Below are 17428 nucleotides of genomic sequence, written 5' to 3'. Positions count from 1 at the left end.
TTCCCCCCTTCTTTCTTCAGTCCTGACGAAGGGTTCCGGCCCGAAACGTCGACTCATGGTTTCCACTGATGCTGCCCAACCTGCTGAGTTCCTCCAGCGTTCTGTGAGTGTTGCTTTGATCCTAGCATCTGCAGATTATTAATAGATCCTTAACAGTGTTGATGAGCAGAGGGATCTGGGGGGTCCAAGTTCATATCTCCCTGAAAGTGGCTACTCAGATTGTCAGGGTGATTAAGAGTGCATATGGCACGCTTTTCTTTATTAGTCGAGACAGTAAGTCCAAAAGTCAGGAACTTATGTTGCAGCATTATAAATCTCTAGTTAAGCCGCCTCTGGAGTATTGAATACAGTTGGAAGGATGCCGAAGCTTTGGAGAGGGTGCAGAAGAAGTTAACCAGGCTGATGCCTGGATTAGAGGATATATGCCGTTACTAGAAGCTGGGCAACATTGGGTTGTTTCCTTTGGAGCGGTGGAAGCTGAAGGGAGATCTGATAGAGGTTAAAAGGTAATGAGAGGCATAGAGAGAGTAGACAAATAATATATTTTTTCCAGATGACATGCGTTTAAGGTGAGAGGGGGTAATTTCAAAGGAGGTATGAAAGGCATGTTTTTTACCTGGAGAGTGGTAGGTGCATCAAATGTGCTGTCTGAGGGGGGTGGTAGAGGCAAGTAATATCAGACTTTGAAGAAACATTTAGATGGGCACATGAATGTGAGGAAAATGAAAGGATATGGACATTGCGAAAGCAAAAGTGATTAGTTTAGTTGTCATTTGATTACTAACTTAATTGGGTCATCACGACATAGTGGGCCGAAGGGCCTGTTCCTGTATTGCACTATCCTGTGTTCTACCATCACCTATGATCACATATAAAAGGAGCAAAGCCAACGAGTTCGGAAAATCCAACAAGAGGTCCAAATTGGAGCAGAGAGTCAGGAAGGAAATGCAAGCCAGGAAGCAATATATCCACTGGTTGTTCAGGGGTGAAGCTTTGAAACATTTAGATCCCATTGCCAATTTGGGTCAGAGGCTCTCTCGATAGCTCAGCTGTTGATTCTAAAAATTCCAGCCCAATCCCGTTTACCCTCACAGAAATGCCACGTAGCCATCGGCAACAACAGGGCAGGCAGTGAGGCAATAGTCAACCTCATCATGCATCACCTTCTGTCACTATTCTATCTCATAAAACACAGGAGCAGAATTAGGCTATTCAGCCCATGGCTGATTTATTATCTCTTTCAACCCCATTCTTCTGCTTTCTCCCCATTACCTTTGACTTCCTTACTAATCAAGAAACTACCAACCTCTGCTTTAAATATACCCTATGTCTTGGCCTCCACTGCTGTCTGTGCAATGATTCACCACCTACCTGCTAAGAAGTTCCTCCTCACCTCTGTTCAAAGGGAATGTCCTTCTGTTCTGAGGCTGTGCCCTCTCGTCCAAGGTTCTCCCATGAATGGAAATATGTTCTCCACATCCATTCTATCTGGGCCTTTCAGTATTCAGTAGGATCAGATGAGAAGACTAGCCCTTCTCTTCATGTCCACATGAGAACAATAGGACTAGGACGAGGAGGAGAGGTAACACCTCAAGCTTATTTAGTCATCCCCACAGTCTGGATATTGCTGACGAGGGTCACAATTACTGCTCATCCAGAACTGAGTTGGAGAAAGTGCTGAACAAGGCAGTACAGGTGAAGGAACTCAGAGAAGGAAGCTCTGGGATTTAGACCCAGTGACAACGAAGGGCCAATGAAACATTTCCAATTCAGGACCTGTGTTCATGAAAGTGGCAACACAAGTGGATAAAGAGATAAAGAAGGCTTACGATACGCTAGTTTTCATCTGTGGAATTCATTGCACAGGCGGCTGTGGAGGCCAAGTCATTGGGTACATTTAAAGCGGAGGTCGATAGGTTCTTGGTTCCTTAAGGTTGTCATAGCTGGTGGAGGTAGTGAGGATATAGCTCCCTAAGCTATCTATTAAATGTTCCCAATGGTGTGCATCTCGGATAGCCTCTGACAACCAAGTCAAGCTCCTGGCCTTCACATGTAGCTGTTCTACTAAGCCTGGCGGAACCATTTCTACTGAGAGGAAACCAGTCGCTTCGGACAGATGGGGCTTATCAGCCATGGTTGGCAGTTCATCTGGAAGAGCTGGAGTCCTTAAGGGAGTTATACGTAGAGTTCAATGCCGAATGGCAACTCCTGCCATACTGTTGCTGCCAAACTGTATTGGCCTCTGCCGCTCCTTTGGATTCATCAACTGCGTGGAGAGGGGGAGCTTACTGCAAGGGCAACAGCTTGCTGTCCACATCGTACTGCCTGGCTTGTGTATCACATAGTCAGCTGGGACAGAACATCCATGGTTGACACCAACCTCAGGGTAGGTTCATGATTAGTAAGGGTGCCAAAAGTATTGGGGAGAAGGCAGGTAAATGGGGTTGAGAGGGATAATAAATCAGCCACAATGGAATGGCAGAGCAGACTCAATAGACCAAATGGCTTAATCCTGCTCCTATACGATGATCTTATGGATGTAACATTTTGTATAAAAGCCGTGAAGTACTCATGACCTCCTATCACTGACCTTTGTGATAATATGAGTCATGGGTTTGGGAGGTGCTGTCAGAGTACTCTGGGGCACGCATTTTGTACGTGGTACATACTGCAGACATAGTTTATGGCGACAGTGGGCTGCTTTGTCCTGGGCAGGGTAGAGGTACACTTTGGTTGCTGCGAAAACCTCAGCAAAACCAGACATTAATGTTTACAGGGAATTACGTACAGCACAGAAAGGAACCATTCATCCCAATCACTAACATCCAGATCTGCCCTTCATCAAAGCTCAACTGCTTGTCCTTGAATGCCTTGTGATTACTGCCTGTTAAAAGTGGTTTCAAATGAAGTTATGGCCACCAATGTTAACAGACTCCAAATTAGAAGTCTTTTTAAAAGAAAATTTCACACACTACTGTGGGTATCATTGACAAGGAGACTATTCTTCCCCATTGAACTGAGTAACTTGCAGCAACATTTCAGAAGGTAGTTAAGATCCATGGCAAAGGGTCTAAATTCATATCAACATGACAAATCAAGGATAGAATTTGCTGAAAGGCATATGTTAACCAGATAAGTTTATGACAATCTGGTAGTTTTATGGTCACCTTTATGGATATTCCCCTTTTAATTTGAGATTTATTGAATTAATTGAATCTAATTTCGCCCTAAGTGATATATCATTACGCTACAATCAAGAGCAGTTGATAAGATTTGCCTGGTATTATTAAAGGCAATTGGCAATTGCAAAGCATATTTTGTGAGGTCCAAGAAAGAATCATAAAGAGTTCCTTTAATGCGGATTTCAGGAAGATTGCTACAAATAACAGTACATAATGGCAATACATATATTTGATATTGCATCAAGCGGACAATTTATGGACTATGGATTTACTTTCAAGGATTCTACAAATAATTTTCTCAGTATTATTTATTTATTTATATTATTTGTGTGGTTTTTTTGTATTTTTTTGTATTTGGTTGTCAGTTTTTGTGTGTGCTTTTCACCGATTTTATTGTATTTCTTTGTTCTACTGTGAATGTCTGCAAGAAGATGAATTTCAGGGTTGTATATGGTGACATATACATTCTTCAATAATAAATTGAATTTGAACTTTGAACTTTTAAACAATAGATGGGTATATAGATATGAAATGTTTTGAATGATATGGGTAAATGAGGATAAATGGGACCAGTGACAATTGGCATGTCAGCATGGACTAGATGGGCTGAAGGGCCTGTTTTTTGTGTTATATGACTACACAACTCTTGATTTCCAAGTGGTCATTGTTGAGCCATTATGTGATGTAGCTTTCATACGTCAGATACATCCTGGATTTTAACCAGGGCTGGTTCACTGACGATTCCATCGCTATCCAGATACAGGAGAACTGCACATTCGATTATGAGTTCACTTAAGACCAGACACACAGTTCCAACAAGTATGACCAGATAGAGTGGGAGCTCTGGCTGATGTTTACCCTCTACCGTTCCAGGGACAGCTTTCTTCTATAACAGCTACTCAGTTAAAACCAGCCTTGTCAGCCTGGAATTGGATCTGGTAAAATCCCCTCTGTGTTTTGTTTCAGATAAATTCTTCCCACCCCCTTTCATCGCTAGCAACACGACTCACTGAAACATTAATGTGAAACATTTTTCCATCTATCTCCAGGCCATTAGCCCAATCAATCTTACATTAAATACCAGCATCTCCACTTCCCCTCAGCTAAGATTTCTTCATATTTTAATTAATCAATCGTTTCCCACTTAATGAAGCACTGTGTGGAGTGCTCGTGTCCCACAAAGCCCTGTACAATGTCCCTTGGCCATACTGTTGTGTTTTAGTGATGTTGATTAATGTGCTAAAATGCTCTCATTGATAAAGCATGCCTCATATGCCAGTGACACAGTTCTTCAACAAGGAACAACCCTCTGCCCTTCAGCCCAAAGTTATTTTGACACAGATTGAATGTATCTTTCTCGGCTTTCAGACAAAAACTGTAAAGGTGTACCAACTTTAAGGGTTTGCAGCATGAATGACTTTTTGGATGTGGAGGAGACTTATTATAACTTCAGTTCTACAGTATATCTATGTTCCACAACTACGTTCCACGTGAAGGTCTACAATGTCGGAATCCTCAGCACAAAACATCAGCTGTTTCTTGCCCTCCATAGATGCTGCCTGACCTGCTGAGTCCTCCAGTGTTGTGTATGTCGCTTCTGTTCTACCCCACGTTGTTGAGGTACCTGCCTGGAGACGTGTGCTCACTGCAGACACAACATCTCAGGGGAAGTGCACTGGGCTGGATTGTTCTCAGCACTGACCTCTGAGGAACTTGCCACTGAGGGGCAGTGGGCGCCGTGATGTCAGACTCCGGTAGGCGAAGCAGTGTCATCACGTTGGCTCAGCAACCCACTGGATTGCTGACAGGCAGCACACCAAGAAGCAAAAAGCTCTAAATTTCAGAACTTCTTAAACATTTCAACATTGAAGTATCCACAAGGGATAAATGTATTATATTTCATGAAACATAGGATAAAAATAATTTTACTAAAAAAATTGAAAATAATTCATGTATACCTCCTCACACACAACATACCCATATACCACACAATATATCCCCTCACACCCAATTTTCTGAGGTTTCTATCGCATCAAAGACATAAAATTTCATTTTCACCTCTTCAATGTTGTTGATATCATTTATAAATACAATTTATTTAAGAGTCCTTTTTTAAGCTTCAAATCCAGTTGATGCTCATTCAATGAACATTAAAAAGCAAACTTAAACCACTGAAAGTAAACACAAACAATTATTAAAAAGTCAAATCTCCTCAAAGGTAACCACTCAATTAAACACTAATGCAATAGATTCCCACCATTTCACCATTTACACTGATATTATGGGTGGTGGAGTGCAGATGCATCTTTACCAAAGAAGGTGTAAGATGCTCCTTCTCTCTGCTAGCCTGCAGATCACCCTTGGGCAAGGTGTAGCATTTACTTAGCCCCCCAGCCCCCAATCAGGTGAGCCAAGAGAGCAGCTTGTGCATATCACAAGTCCCGGTTATGCAACTACTAATGCCAGGCAGACAATCTCTGAAGAGTATTGATAATGGCTGGGATCACAGGTCTTGTAAAGACACTGCCCAGAAGAAGGTAATGGCAAACCACTTCTATAGAAAAATTTGCCAAGATCAATCACAGTCAACATGATCATCCATGTCATATGACATGGCACATAATGATGGTGATGAGGACACAGATATTGTCGCTATTTGGCCTGTCTATCTCTGCCTGTAGCTATTTCTATCCCTTCCCCTCCTCATGTAGAACAGAGTACAGTACAGGCCCTCAAAATTTCTCTTTGTTACCCGGCTGGACTATTATCTAAATGAGGGGAGGGTTCAAACATCAGAGGTGCAGAGGAACTTGGTAGTCCTCATGCAAGGTTCCCAGAAGGTTAAGTCTGTGGCAAAGAAGGCAAATGCAATGCAGGTATTTATTTTTAGGGGAATAGAATATAAAAGCAAGGAGATAATGCTGAGGCTTTATAAGGCACTAATCAGGCTGCACAGAGTATTGGCAACAGTTTTGGGTCCCATGTCTCAGAAAGGATGTGCTGTCATTGGAGACAGTCCAGAGGAGGTTCATGAGGATGATTGCAGGAATGAAGGGGTTAATATATGAGGAGCGTTTGGCAGCTTTGGGCCTGTACTCACTGGAATTTGGAAGAATGCATGGGGATCTCATTGAAACCTACTGAATGTTGAAAGGACTAGATAGGGTGGATGTGGAGAGAATGTTTGGATGTTTCCTATGGTGGGGGTGTCCAGAACTACAGGGCACAGCCTCAAAATTGAGGGCTGAGTCTTTAGAACAGAGGTAAGGAGGAATTTTTTTTAGCCAGAAAGTAGTAAATCTGTGGAATGCTCTGCCACAGACTGCAGTGGAGGCCAAGTCCGTGGGAATATTTAAGGCAGAAGTTGATCGTTTCCTGATTGGCCAGGGCATCAAAGGATATAGTGAGAAGGCAGGTGTGAAGGGTTGAGTGGGATCCGGGATCAGCTATGATGGAATAGCAGAGCAGACTTGATGGGCTGAATGGTCTTAATCTGCTCTGATATCTTACGGTCTTGCCTTAAAGTAAAGATTATTTATTTGTCACATGTACATTGAAAAATACAGTGAAATGCGCTGTTTACATCAATGACCAACAGATTTCAAGCAGTACTGGGGGCAACCGGCAAGTGTTGTCACGCTTCCAGCACCAACGTAGCATGCATATAACTCACTAACCCTAACCTGGATACCAATGTAGAGTGCATACAACTCACTAACCCTAACCCAGACACCAACGTAACGTGCATACAACTCACTAACCCTAACCTGGATACCAATGTAGAGTGCATACAACTCACTAACCCTAACCCAGACACCAACGTAACGTGCATACAACTCACTAACCCCAACCCGGACACCAACGTAGCATGCATACAACTCACTAACCCTAATCCGGACACCAACGTAGCATGCATACAACTCACTAACCCTAACCTGGACACCGACGTAGCATGCATACAACTCGCTAACCCTAACCCAGACACCAACGTAACGTGCATACAACTCACTAACCCCAACCCGGACACCAACGTAGCATGCATGCAACTCACTATCCCTAACCCGGACACCAATGTAGCCTGCATACAACTCACTAACCCTAACCCGGACACCAACGTAGCATGCATACAACTCACTAACCCTAACCTGGACACCAACGTAGCGTGCATACTGTGACGAAAAACCAAGTTATCAGAAGATTGATGCTAATGAGAGAGATAAGGGAGACAATGGAGAAACATTCAAAATGCTAATAAGAGAGATGAGAGAGATTAACGAGAAAGGCAGACCGATTGCTTTGAATCTGAACTGTTTGAAGTTTGATGGACAGGCGATACCCCAGCGGGGGAGAAAAAGAACAGGTTCGCTAAGGCACGACACACACCACGAGATCATGAGATATCGAGACCCTGAAAGAGTGGTGTGCCCCCACAAGTTGGTGGCAGTTTGGAGGTCTGGTCGCGGGAACCGACCATAGACGCATAGGGTGAAAAGGTACGATCGGCGGGAACCTGGTGTGTGTGTCCGCCCTTGCTTGGGTGCCGGGTTCACTGCGGAAGAACGGTCGTATCCGGAACGGCAGGGTCACAGTCGGTGACCACAGAAGACATAAAGGGGTTCGCCCGAAAGCTAACTGCGAAGAACATCAAAGGTCTGTTTGAATCAAAATTTGCATTCTCTCTCTCTCTCTCCAATGGTACAACAGCGATTACTGCGAACTATACTAAGCTGAACTGAACTCTGCGTCACTTGAGACTCATCATTTTACCCCTAGACTGCGATAGAGCTTGGTTAATTCCTATTACCCTAGTTCTGTTTACATGTGTGTTTTACCATTGCTAACCTGTTGCATTTATATCCTTGCGATTGGAGTACTGTGTTACTTGTTTCTTTAATAAAACTTCATTAGTTTCTGTTAAACCAGACTCCAACTAAGTGGTCCACTTCTGCTGGTTTGGCAACCCAGTTACGGGGTACATAACAATACAACTCACTAACCCTAACCCGGACACCAACGTAGCGTGCATACAACTCGCTAACCCTAACATTGACACCAACGTAGCGTGCATACAACTCATTAACCCTAACCTGGACACCAACGTAGCATGCATACAACTCACTAACCCTAACATTTACACCAACGTAGCATGCATACAACTCATTAACCCTAACCTGGACACCAACGTAGCATGCATACAACTCACTAACCCTAACATTTACACCAACGTAACATGCGTACAACTCATTAACTCCAACCTGGACACCAACGTAACATGCATACAACTCACTAACCCTAACATTGACACCAACGTAGCGTGCATACAACTCACTAACCCTAACCTGGACACCAACATAGCGTGCATACAACTCACTAACCCTAACATTGACACCAACGTAGCATGCGTACAACTCATTAACCCTAACCTGGACACCAACGTAGCATGCATACAAATCACTAACCCTAACATTTACACCAACGTAGCATGCGTACAACTCATTAACCCTAACCTGGACACCAACGTAACATGCATACAACTCACTAACCCTAACAGGGACACCAACGTAGCATGCATACAACTCACTAACCCTAACCTGGACGTCTTCTGAATGTGGGAGGAAATCAGAGCACACGGAGGAAACCCTCACAGTCACAACGAAGACATACAAACTCCTTACAAACAGTGATGTGAATTGAAGTTTGACCACTGGCACTGTAAAGCATTATGCTAATCGCCACACGGCCACAAAATTGTATATAAGTACATAACACTTGCTCAGGAGGCTGCAGAGCGTTCTCCTGCACCTAAAGGTGTGAGCAGCTTCCGAGTGGGGTCACAATCACCATACATGATGTAGGAAAAAGCCTTTCTCTGCTAATTGGGCTGCATTTAAACAGAACACTGTCTGAGAACAGAGTAGACACAGAGACTCTCACCCCATTTAAACAAAACACACCGTCTGAGGAGGGGGGTGGAGACAGAGTCTTTTGTTGGATTTTAAAAACTTCCCAATCATTCAACTTCCCACCCACTTTTGCTACAGTATATGCCCTTTCCTTGGCTTTTATGCAGTCCTTAAGTTTCATAGCCACAGGCGCCTGGCCCTGCCACTTTGATTGTAAACTAACTGTGGCTGTGAAATCCATGCAGGGGTATAAATGGATCAGTTCCCTCTCATAACAAGCCACATTGTTTATCAAGCAATCCGGTCACCAAGGTCCGTAATATATTTAGCCTCAGTGACAAACTTTGTCAGTGCCAGCACACAGACAGGTCACAGCTTCTGCAGTGTGCTACCAAAGCCTGTATTTACATAGCATCCTATCACTTCACACACTCCACCAGCAGAGCACATTACCCAGAAACAGAGGGCTTCTCCCTTCTCCTGGCCATCATTTCTCTCTCAGCCAACAACTCAAAATGGTGACCCTGACCATTATCTCATTGTTTGTGGGCGAGGGATCACTGTGCAGAAATTGGCTGGTGCATTTCTTGCAAATTTCTGTCATAAGAATCTGATTGCAAATCACTTTGTAACATCATGAAATATGGAGTATAAAGAGATTTAGCACAGAAACAGGCCATTTGGCCCATGATCACCGTTCTAACCATCATGCTTCCATTGCTACTCAATTCTACCCTAACTGATACTTTTCTCCTCACATTCCTGTCAATTCGCCCCCCCCCCCCTTATTTTACCACCCATACATAAAATGGGGCAGCAGGTGACCTTCTCTGCTGTGCTTAGGGACAGATGAAACAACTTCAGCAGTGCAGTCAGACTAGTTCTAAGTAAATTTATTATCAAAGTATGTACATGTTGCCATATACGACACTGAGATTCATCTTCTTGCAGGCATTTACTGAAAAAATACAATTGAATTTAGGAAAACTGATACATAAACAGACAGAATGACAAACAACCTCAATGTGCAAAAGAAGTCAAACTGTGCAAGTAAGTAAATAATGCAGAGAACAGGAGTTGCAGAGTCTGTCACGGTCCGGTCCGTGAATTCCGCATTCCGGTTCATGGTCCGGTCCATTGATCCCTATTCCAGATTTTCTGGTTTTCCATTGTCCTGTTGGTGCCTTAATTGAGGCACATGATTCTCATTTTGGGCTGGCTACATAATCAGCTCCTGGGTTCAGCTTCAGTTGCTGGACTGTTCCCTCCCATTCCCCTTCCTTCCGTAGCCTTGCCTGCTACCTTCGCCTGTATCCTCACCTGTATCGCCGTCAGGTTCAACCGCCAGGGCAAGATCAGGGCCTTGTTGTGTCTAGATAAGGAACTGTTTTTCATTGTTTGGAACTGTCTCTATGTCCATGCCTTTGCTAGGTAGATCCCGCCGTTTTCCGCTACCTTGTGTTGGGTACCGTCTCTGAGTCCACGCTTTCGCTAGGTAGGTCCAGCTATTTGCCGCTACCTTGTGTTGGGAACTGGCTCCGTGTTCTGTGTATGAGTCCCAGCCCTATGTCCTGTTCCCAAGGAGGGGTCCCGGCTCTGTGTTCCATGTTTCTGTCTCCCAAGACCAAAGCTCTGTGTTCTGCGTTCCTGTCTCCTAAGACCAAGGCTCGGCATTCCTGTTCTCCCTCGACCAAGTCAAGGCTTCGTGTTCTCGTCCTGTCTATGTGCCTCGCCCAGCCCAGTGCTAGGGTTCCCTCATCCTGTCCAGGAGTCTCACATCCAGTCCTGTTGCCACTCCTCGTCCTGTAGCCACGTCTTGTCCTAACCTGGATCTGGGGTCCGAGCCCCAGTCAAGACCCAGGTCGCAGGTCCCTGTCCAGTCTCTGGCTTGGAGTCCTTGTCCAGGTTCCAAGTTCCTAGTTCCTCATCCAGGTCCCGCTTTCCTAGTTTAGTCCTAGCCCAGGCCCTGTATCCTATCCTCATCCAGGGCCTGTGTCTTGTCCAGCGTCATTTCTTCCCCACTTCCCTTGCTTGCTTTACACACCTAGTCCTGTTCCTAGTACTTCAGTGTCTGTGTCTTGCATTTGGGTCCACCATCAATGCCCCCCCCCCATATGACAGAGCCTGTAATTTATAGAATTAGTTCGGAGTAGAGGTGAATGACATTATCCACACTGGTTTCCGAGCCTGATGGTTATAGGGTAATAACTGTTCCTGAACCTGTTGCTGTGGGAACAAAGGCTCCTGAACCTCTTGCCTGATGATGGTAGTGAGGAGAGGGCTTGGGCTGGATGCTGAGGGTCTTTGATGATGGACACTGCTTTGTAGTGGCAGCGCCCCATATGAATGTGCTCAACAGTGAGGGTGCTTTGCTTGTGATGGACTAGGCTCTCTCCCACGACATTCTGAAGCCCGTTCTGTTCCTGGGCATTGACATTCCCATACCAGGCTGTGATGCAGTCAATTAGTACATTCTCCACTGTGCATCTATAGAAATTGGTTAAAGTTTTAGGTCCCAGTGGCAAAATCTGGTCACATAGCATTCATGTCAAATATCCAGTCATCAAACTGCCTTAATTCCATTTCCAAAGTAAATGCTGGACTCGCTTTCATGCAGGACAGAAGAATTTCCTAAGCCAATGAGACAGCTCCCAATAATCTGCACATCGAATGAGAGGGTATGTGAGCTTCATTGGAGGTTTCTGCCCTGAAGCCACACACCATAGAGAGACTGACACAATTCAATGAGCTTTAGAGTCCTACAGTTCAGAATCAGAATCTTTTGTCCACTCTACATATGCTGAATGTCAAGTCCTGTGAAGGGTCTCAGCCCAAAATATTGACTGCACTCTTTTCCATAGATGCTGATTTCCTCCAGCATTTTGTGTGTGTTGCTTGCTTGTCCAGAATCTGCAAATTTTCTCATGTTTGTGATCATCTTTCCCTACTCTCCAATTTTCATTATCAATTGGCCATGAAATGTCTACGCACATGTTTAATTTCCTTTTGTGTATCCCAGAATTCGAGAACAATGGGGCAACACTCAATCTGCTGGTGAAACTCAACAGTTCGAGAAGCATTTTGCGGGGAAAAGGAATTGGTTCTGTTTTGGGTCGAAACCCTGCATCTGGACCCAAAATGTCAACAATTCCTTTGCCACCAACAACACCCATGTCTTGTAAAGGGATAGATAATTCTAAAATACTGTATGTTAACCTTGCAACCAGGGCATAATTAATAAATGAATTGAAGGGAAGCACATTCATTGTGCAGCACTGCTGGTATGGAAATCGTCACCCACCAATGACTGGGTATAACATCAGCTCCCCTCTGTCTCCTACAACGGAATGAAAATCATACAAATAGGATGAGGTGGGAAGCAGCAGGGAAGGTATTCCTGAACTCCTGAAAGCCTCATCATAATAACTGCTGGGAAACCATCTCCAAGTAAAAACACACTCTAATAGAGCAGTCTAACTCACTCTATTAACTGAAGTCTGTGATCAGGCTGCTCACGGACGGAAGCCATTTCTGCTTCCTGCTTCATATTGAATCATTTTGTGAATTAGGCTATTTACACCTAAACCATTGAACAGTAAAGTACAGGCCCTTCAGTCCATTGAACAGTACAGGCCCTTCAGCCCATTGAACAGTACAATAAAGGCCCTTCAGCCCATTGAACAGTACAGTACAGGCCCTTCATGTCGTACTGAACTTTTAACTTACTCCAAGATCAATCTAATCCTCCCTTTCTCCATGATTCTCCATCAATAAAAATTTCCAGAAAGATTCAAAGTGTGTTTGATAATTTTCACTCCCAGCCTTCTCCTGAAAGGACCCGCCTCAGTTGCACAAAACCACTTCAAAGCCTTGCCCCACTTCACCAAGCTGTTTCAGGATCCAGTGCACCATTCAAAGTTCAAAGTTCAAAGTAAATTTATTATCAAAGTACATCTATGTCATCATATGCAACCCTGAGATACATTTTCTTGCGGATGTGCTCAATAAATCCATAGAATAATTAAGCCCTTCATTAAAGCCTTGTGTACGTTAGTTCCTCACACCATAACCCAGTACTCTGGGCCTTCACACAGACCTCCACTGAGCTGCTGATCAACTGTAACCTGCTTTGTCATTGGCCTGTGCATCACGATTCCCTTTGCCCCACTGTGAAGAGTTACACATGTGAAATACAACTTCCAGAGAGGTAAGGTAAATGAAACCAAGGCTATCAGTGGACCATCCATGCGCTTTTCACAGGTGCAGCCCAAGCTCAGCTGCAGAGGAAATCACCGTGACAAGTGTTCAGTTAATGCACCTCCCATCTTCATTGTGTCGGAGAGGGAACAGGAGGAAAAGAGGGATTGGGAAAGAGGGGGGAGGTAAAGGAGGAGGAGAGTGAGAAAGGGGTGGGAAGGGGGGATGAAAAGGAGGGAAGGGAGGATGAGGGATGGGGAGGAAGGGAATGGGTAAGGGAGATGGAAAGGGGGAAGGAGGGACAAGAAACTGGATATGAGGAGTCTGGGGTGATGCGGAGGGAGAGTGAAAGGTCACAGAGTTGGGAAAGGAAGTGAAGGGAAGGACAGTGTCCATACAAGAGGCCTCTCGGTCCCCACCTCCAACATGCTGCTTCATGAACTCATGAACGCATGTACATGAACTCATGTTCCCCAATGGGAATGTGACAGAACATAACCGAGGACAAGTCATCCCTCCCCAGCACAACAAACCAACTATGTTTTGCTCTTAAACCCCTGATCCCCTGATTTCTTCCATCCCCTCCCCCTGTCAGCATCATTCCCCAAACTCACTGGCTGTTCACCACCGAACCCCAACACGCACACACACACACACACACACACACACACACACACACACACACACACACACAAAGTTTCGGAAATGTTTCCACACTGATGTTTGCTGTGGTGTTCAGCTTCAGAATCCCAGCGAGGGCTCAGGCAAAGAGGCCAAAGACCAAGGTAACAGCTGCCCCAACAGTCACTAAAAATAACCCCTCTCCCAGGCTGCCTGCAGATGAACACCAAGGAGAAGGAGGGGAAGAAATGGGGAAGAATGTGCTAAATTCCTGATCAATGGAACGCTTGCCCCACCACAGCTTGTAACGTACCTTCTAGAGAAAGACGCTCACACCTTTGTTGACTGTATCGTAGGGAGCTTGGAAGTTTTTTTGGAAAAACAGCCACTACCAGATCCCGGTCGGCAGGGAGGCTACGCACACGGAGCAGGAGAAATGTGATAAGGACTGAATGGCAGACAGACACATACACAAGTGTGATAAAGCAGTCAACAGCTGACTAGGCAATGCTCATTGCTATAAATACCCTATTTGGTTGCAGGTTTGGGCATCCAATGACGGTTACAGGCTGGACTACTAACCGGAGCTCATGAAAAAGGAGACGCAGTATAAGGGACGAGGGTTGAAGAAAGCAAAAAGACACTAGGCCAATCTCAGACTCACTGTTAGTCAATCACCAGCAGCCTGGCGTTAGTCACCAGCAGCCCAGGGTTAACTGATCCATTTTTATTTCTGAAAATAAGTAAAATGGAGAGTTATGTGGAAGGGAAGAGTTAGATTGATCTTAGAGTAGGTTAAAAGGTCAGCACAACATGATGGCTGAAATGGCTGTCCTGTGCTGCAGTGATCGACTGATGCTCTGTGAAATTGTGTGCATTTTATTTCTTATTATTGATGTACAGTGAGGCACAGGCTCTTCCGGTACATTGAGCTACACCGCCCAGCAACCCACCGATTTAACACTAGCCTAACCACAATGACCAATTAACCTACGTCTTTGGACTGTGGGAGGAAACCGGAGCATCCGGAGGAAACCCGCGCAGTCACGGGGAGAACATGCGAACTCCTTATAGGCAGCAGCAGGAATTGAACCAAGGTCGCTGGTACAGTACAGCATTCTGTAATCAAAATGCTACTGGGCTGCCCTACTGACTTTGTAGCAAGTATCGACAAAACCAACTACCATCAGAACAGTATTTAGACAGGTTCACAGATAGGAAATTTTAGTGGGAATATAGGCCAAAAGCTGGCAAATGGAAGTAGCTCAGCAAGGCATCTTGGGTGTGATGGGCCGAATAGCTTGTTTTCAAGCTCTACAACTCTGCTGTGTGTCTCTCCAATACCAACACCACTGACTGAGCAAGGATTCCAGGCATGTTGCCACAGGAGGCAACCATCAGACCTCAGGGATCTGTTTTTGCCACAGACTGAACTCCCAGTTGATTTGGAGCCCAGCTCCGTAAGGGCCCTTTTCCCACCTCCCTAAAGCCCTCCGGCTCATAGAAACAAGACCGGTGTTTAAGAATAGTCCCATTCAGTAGCGATTAGCTGGGTTGGATTTGCCTTTTTCTTGTGGGTGGAACATAACACAGCAATTTTCCACATTGTCAGGACTTTTGCCTGGTCCCATAATCTTGCAGTATCCAGCACTCTTAGTCTTTTCTTGGTATCATATGAGGTAAATCAAATTACCTGGAGAGCAGTAGCACCTCCAAAAGATGTCACTTCATCAGCATTTCTGACTGGACATGGTTATAAATGACTTGGCCAGCTGGAGTTTCAGCCCAACGGCCATGGAATAGTTTTTTTTACATTACCCAAATTCTGATCAAGTTGAGAAAATTCCTAGTTGCAGTCTATTGTGAAATATGAATCCAACACCTTAATGTGTGTTAACGAAGCATGAGATCCAAATTTGGATAGATATGCACTGATTTGGGATAGGCAGCATGGCCTTGTGTGTGATAGGTCACGTCTAACCAATTTTATAGAGGTTTTTGAGGAAGTTACCAGGAAAGTTGATGAAGGCAAGGCATGGATGTTGTCTGCATGGAGAGCCATTTGACAAGGTCCCGATGGGAGATTGGTCAGGAAGGTTCAGTTGCTCAGCATTCAAGATGAGGTAGTAAATTGGATTAGACATTAGCTTTGTGGGAGAAGCCAGAGAGTGGTAGTAGATGGCTGCTTCCCTGACTGGAGGCCTGTGACTAGTGGACTGCCGCAGAGATCAGTGCTAGGTTGCAGTTTGTCATCAATATCAACAATCTGGATGATAACGTGGTTAACTGGATCAGCAAGTTTGCGATGACACCAAGATTAGGGGTGTAGTGGACAGTGAGGAAGACTATCATGGCTTGCAGAGGGACGTGGATCAGCTAGAAAAATGGTTGAAAAGTGGCTGGTGGAATTTAATGCAGACAAGTGCAAGGTGTTGCACTTTAGGAGGACTGAGGAGGGTAGGTCTTACACAGTGAGCGGTGGGGCACTGAGGAGAGTGGTTCAACAAAGGAATCTGGGGATACAGGTTCATATTTCATTGACAGTGGTGTCACAGGTAGATAGGGTCGTAAAGAAAGCTTTTGGTACATTGCCATTCATGAGTACACGAGATGGGACATAGAAAAAAAAAATAGGTGCAGGAGTAGGCCATTCAGCCCTTCGAGCCTGCACCGCCATTTATTATGATCATGGCTGATCATCCAACTCAGAACCCTGCACCAGCCTTCCCTCCATACCCCCTGATCCCCACAGCCACAAGGGCCATATCTAACTCCCTCTTAAATATAGCCAATGAACTGGCCTCAACTGTTTCCTGTGGCAGAGAATTCCACAGATTCACCACTCTCTGTGTGAAGAAGTTTTTCCTAATCTCAGTCCTAAAAGGCTTCCCCTTTATCCTCAAACTGTGACCCCTCGTTCTGGACTTCCCCAACATCGGGAACAATCTTCCTGCATCTAGCCTGTCCAATCCCTTTAGGATCTTATACGTTTCAATCAGATCCCCCCTCAATCTTCTAAATTCCAACGAGTACAAGCCTAGTTCATCCAGTTTTTCTTCAGATGAAAGTCCTGCCATCCCAGGAATCAATCTGGTGAACCTTCTTTGTACTCCCTCTATGGCAAGGATGTCTTTCCTCAGATTAGGGGACCAAAACTGCACACAATACTCCAGGTGTGGTCTCACCAAGGCCTTGTACAACTGCAGTAGTACCTCCCTGCTCCTGTACTCGAATCCTCTCACTATAAATGCCAGCATACCATTCTCCTTTTTCACCGCCTGCTGTACCTGCATGCCCACTTTCAATGACTGGTGTATAATGACACCCAGGTCTCGTTGCACCTCCCCTTTTCCTAATCGGCCACCATTCAGATAATAATCTGTTTTCCTATTTTTGCCACCAAAGTGGATAACTTCACATTTATCCACATTAAATTGCATCTGCCATGAATTTGCCCTCTCACCCAACCTATCCAAGTCACCCTGCATCCCCTTAGCATCCTCCTCACAGCTAACACTGCCACCC

At 44.9% G+C, this 17428-nt stretch overlaps 1 protein-coding gene across 3 annotated transcripts in view; it reads right to left on the bottom strand.

Moving 5' to 3' along the window:
- LOC140190674 (unconventional myosin-XVIIIb-like) overlaps window positions 1-14365 on the bottom strand; it is a 462061-nt gene extending 447696 nt beyond the window's left edge. For all 3 annotated transcript variants that reach the window (XM_072247443.1, XM_072247444.1, XM_072247445.1), the window contains exon 1: window positions 14217-14365. The gene's annotated coding sequence lies outside the window, so the exon portion shown is untranslated. The remainder of the gene's footprint in view (window positions 1-14216) is intronic.
- Between the last annotated feature and the right edge of the window lie 3063 nt (window positions 14366-17428).

This window comes from Mobula birostris, chromosome 31, assembly GCF_030028105.1.
Source record: "Mobula birostris isolate sMobBir1 chromosome 31, sMobBir1.hap1, whole genome shotgun sequence".
In the NCBI taxonomy this organism is placed as follows: Eukaryota; Metazoa; Chordata; class Chondrichthyes; order Myliobatiformes; family Myliobatidae; genus Mobula; species Mobula birostris.
Note: the sequence above shows the minus strand (reverse complement) of the source record. Positions and strands in the feature narration are given on the sequence as shown.